Source organism: Acanthochromis polyacanthus, chromosome 3, assembly GCF_021347895.1.
Source record: "Acanthochromis polyacanthus isolate Apoly-LR-REF ecotype Palm Island chromosome 3, KAUST_Apoly_ChrSc, whole genome shotgun sequence".
NCBI lineage: Eukaryota > Metazoa > Chordata > Actinopteri > Pomacentridae > Acanthochromis > Acanthochromis polyacanthus.
The window spans coordinates 36497016-36502009 of record NC_067115.1 but is presented as its reverse complement, the minus strand read 5'-3'; the positions used below and the strand labels follow the sequence as shown (position 1 = coordinate 36502009).

Below are 4994 nucleotides of genomic sequence, written 5' to 3'. Positions count from 1 at the left end.
TCACTCTGGTCAAATAGTTTTCAATCTTTTATAGAGGTACCATCATTTTTGTCCAGGCCTGTTTCATTAGTTTGTTTTTTTAAATAATTATGTTAATCAACAATTCAAAAGTAATGGCTGTTTTTGATTATTTAATTTTCAATAAATTTTTATCTATTGTTACTTTTGTGAGTTTCAAGTGATTTCAGTGAGAATTGTGGGTTTTCCTTCTTTAACTGAGGGGTACCAACAATTTTGTCCACGTGTGTATATACACACACTACCGTTCAAAAGTTTGGGGTCACCCAGATAATTTCATGTTTTACATGAAAACTCTCACTTTTACTCATGTGCTAACATAACTGCACGAGGGTTTTCTATCATCAGTTAGCCTTTCAACACCATTAGCTAACACAATGTAGCATTAGAACCAGGCGTAAACTAAGCATGACATCACCCGTTGGTTTCAACACGGAGAAAATGAAGCCAGGATTTTGCTACTTCCTGGTCGCCATTTTGGATTTTTTGGAGCCAGTGACGTAAAAAGCGTCATCAAACAGGCTGGACCGGAGAGCAACTCAGGGCAGGACCAGTCAATGGGACTGTCAATCAAGTATAGCCACGCCCCCTGACTCCGCCAACTTTAACGATTTATTTAAAATTCAGTATTATTTATTTTAAGATCGGCCACCTGATCTCTCATTTTGACCATGAAAACTAACAGGAAAAAAATCCTGAGCTGTAGAAAATCAGTCTATCAAATTTTATTTTTTCTGGTGATAAATGGGGTCTATGGAGCAAAAGCTTTTTAGAGCCAACCCTATCGGATGGCGTGTGATATTGCAAGTTTTTGACACTTCCGGGTGGGCTTCAAATTTGGAGCCAGATGCTACGTCCATCTTTATATACAGTCTATGATTAGAACACAGAAAATGTTCCTCTGTACCCCATGTAGATATTCCATTAAAAAGCAGCCATTTCCAACTAGAATAGTCATTTGTCACATTAACAATGTCTGGACTGTATTTCTGATTAATTTTATGTTATTTTCATTGAAAAAACTATTTTTAAAAAAAATAAGGACATTTCTAAGTGATTCTAAACTTTTGAATGGTGGTCAATCTATGTGTGTCTACAGCGCCCTCCATAATTATTGGCACCCCTGGTTAAGATGTGTCAAAAGCCTTAAAATAAATTCAGTTTTTATTGCAGAAGCATACTCTCAAATTGAAAATTGTTGAAAAATGTATTACAGGAGAAGATTAGGTGCTGTTTTGTTGCCAAAAGGAGGTTTTACAAAGTATTTACATCAGGGGTGCTAATAATTGTGGCACACATGATTTGATGGCAAAGAATTATTTCTTAATGTGTGATTTTTTCCCCCCACTGAATAAATGCACTTGAATAAAAGGTTGGATTTCCCTCTTTTTTCATTGTGGTCCTATGTTATTTAGGGGAAAAAATGAATTTATTAGAAGCTAAAGAACACATTTTAACCAGGGGTACCAACAATTATGGAGGGTGCAGTATTTGCATGTGAATGTAGAGTTCACATGTAGCTCAATTGAGAAAAAAATGAGTCTTTACTTGGATTATCTCCTTTAAATGTCAAATTCATGTCCTGTTGCTAATTGTTCTCCTCCTTTCTCAACTGTACGTCCTGGTGAATTTTAGGAGAAAAATATGAGAAATATATCCGATCAAAGTCCAAACTAAAACAAGGCTGAAAGATACGTAGCAAGAAAAGCCTTTTTCAGCCAAATACTCCACCGAGTCTGCTCAATTGTTGCATAATTTTCGACAGATAAGTCTACAGTGGTCGATTTGTAGTAGGATCACAATCATGTGATCATCAGCAGGCAGCTGATGTACTGTTTACTTGTTGTCATGGCTACAGTGACAGCAAGCTGCTATCTCACAATGATACAGAAATCTTTAACAAATCCGTGGATCCAGATTATAAGCTGCATCACTGCCAAAATCTAATCGTCACATAACTCTGCTGTGTTCCTTGGCGGAAAAATAAAACCAGAGAATGAGAAGGTGTGTCTAAACTTTTGACTGGTAGTGTGTATAGATATATAAATGTGTGTTTATATATATGCATATACAACTCACATGTAGCTCTATTGAGAAAAAATGCAGCCATCAGACGAATTATCTCCTTTATATCTCAAGTTTGACTCCTGTTGTTGACTGATTTTCTCTTTCCTCACCTATATCTTCTGGTGAATTTTAGGTGAAAAATATGAGAAACATTTCATGCAAAATCCAAACTGACACACACACACACACACACACACACACACACACACACACATATATATATATATATATACATATACATACATATATATGGCATGCCGTTTAGGAAATTATATATATAATGAAAGTCGATATATATATAATGAAACTTGATATATATATAATGAAACTTGATATATATATAATGAAAGTCGATATATATATAATGAAACTTGATATATATATAATGAAAGTTGATATATATATAATGAAAGTCGATATATATATAATGAAACTTGATATATATATAATGAAAGTTGATATATATATATATATATATATCAACTTTCATTATATATATATCAACTTTCATTATATATATATCGACTTTCATTATATATATATCAACTTTCATTATATATATATCTCGACTTTCATTATATATATATATATCGACTTTCATTATATATATATCGACTTTCACTATATATATATCAACTTTCATTATATATATATCAAGTTTCATTATATATATATATCAACTTTCATTATATATATATCAAGTTTCATTATATATATATCGACTTTCATTATATATATATCAACTTTCATTATATATATATCAAATCTTTTTTTCCTACCGAGCCCCGGAAGGGACATGTCCGTATGGCGAAGCGACAACGAAGGACACTCACCCGGACGAGAATTTTATTGAGTTTTATTTTAAAATCGGCCTGAAACACACAGACATTCAAGCAGTGCGATGCGCTAAGAGTCTGCCATGCTGACCAGCGATCCTGATAATGGTAAGTTTTATTTCTCCAACATCCTGCTGTTATCCTACTATGAATACGCTAGCTACAACAGTCCCACATCAGTATTATGAACGTTCCGCCAGCTAACGCGGTCCGGACACCGGATCAGTGATTAGAGGTTGGCGTTCAACTATTGTTTGCCAGCCAGTTAGCCGCTGGTAAGCTAACAAGCTATGAAACAACTCCTTATAAAACCGGAGGAAAGCAGCAGCAATATTTCAGTCCAAGACCTGTATTCAGAACCTCCCACGCTGTTACACAATGACCCATTATTCATATTACTGAACTATATGGTTATCATTGAAATTTTCCTTGAAGAACCAGTGAACTCTTTGCGAACACATTTTAATTTATGTGTTGATTATGTTTCGTATCAGTAATACAAGTCTAAAAAACTGATTGAAATGATCAAGTTAACACAATGAAGTAAAGAGTACTGGTAATCTGCAGCTATTTTCATAATTTCAAGGTGAAATTCTGATGTGTGATTTTCTAGCTTTGCAGATGTGGAAATCCAATGCACTGATTTCTTATACACAGATGCTTTTGGTGTTTTTTGTTGTAAAATAAAACAAGGCATTTATCACTGTTGGAAATTATTACAGGTATTATTTGTAAGACTTTCTAACATTGTATGGACAAAGCAATAAATCAGTTAATGGATAAAATCATTTGTATTACAGATGCTATCAACAGCATGTCTTGTTCATTTTATTTAGTTGTCGGCCTTGGATGATGAGGTCCAGTTACCAGGAGCACTAGTCTGCAGCTTACTGGTTCCGTCTTGCAGCTCCTCCACGCTGTCCTCCTCTCTACAGACCAAATCAAGTAAGATCTGTTTAGACTATGCAGACATCAACATGATCAGTATGTTATCTTTTGACCCATCCTAAAATCACAAAATAGAACATTTACTTTAAGTTAACTGTGTTTATGAAAATAGAAAATAATTACTGACAACTAGTACTTTTTGGTGCTTTTATGCAGGAAAAGGGAACCAGGAAGCTGCTGTGGATCCTCTGCAGTATCTGGAGAGGTCAGAGGAACGGTTCTTGGAACAGATCGGAAGACACCAAGACGTGACCTCTGCCATGCTCCAGAACATCCAGAAGATGAATGAAAACCTTGGTTGCACTGATGGGATGCATGGTGTCGGTGCTGGAGCAACTGTCCCAGAATTAAACTGCATTGTTGACTATTGGCTTTTCTAGAAAATAAATCTTTTTTAGTACTTCACCTGTTTTGTATTTTACTCATGCACTTTGGATGAATGAACAGAAATTTGTGATGAGAGATGCAAATTTTGTCTATAATCTACAGAGACTTTATTCAGTGTTCAGTGCACACTTTTGTTACACACATTTTGACAGATAAGCAGTTGTGCTTTTCAAGCAGATTTTAGTCAGAAACATCAGTAGCATATGTTTTTTTTTACTGTTACACCAATCTAGGTAGATAAACTGCACTACTGCAGCAGACATATTATTGAAATGTGCTTCTATTATGTGTCTACATACACTGCTCACAAATAGTTATTCAACTTTTGGGTGAAATTGATGGAAAATATAAAAAGTGCATGCTGTAGTGATATATCATAAAAGTAGGGTATTTAACTAGAAACATGCAATAGTGATTTCCTCATCTCAAAAAAATTATTGAATCAAAAGCTAACAACAGTGGAGGGTATGTCACAATAAAAATGTCTCAGTTTGGACAGAACAGCAGCCTTCAGCTGAAATCCAGTACAATTGTGTCCCACCAGTGGCGTGATCATGGATGTGTCCAGGCAGCAGCTGACCTCTGCCTCGTAATTAGCCTTAAGACCAGCTATAAAGATAAACATAGATATTATCATTATCATCAACATATGGTGCATGTGTTTAACCTTTAAGCTATGTAGGGATGCAAATGTAGTCGAAGCTAAGTAGCTAAGCTAATGCTAACACGTTCAGTGTT

At 34.9% G+C, this 4994-nt stretch overlaps 1 long non-coding RNA gene across 2 annotated transcripts; it reads left to right on the top strand.

Moving 5' to 3' along the window:
* Positions 1–2748: 2748 nt before the first annotated feature.
* Positions 2749–4331, top strand: LOC127533111 (uncharacterized). 2 transcript variants are annotated; one of them, XR_007940800.1, is made up of 3 exons: positions 2749–3029; positions 3758–3866; positions 4026–4331. It is a non-coding gene; the product is annotated as an uncharacterized LOC127533111 (long non-coding RNA). The 2 variants fall into 2 exon arrangements; XR_007940799.1 differs by lacking the exon at positions 2749–3029 and having other exon boundaries at positions 3036–3866.
* Positions 4332–4994: the final 663 nt, after the last annotated feature.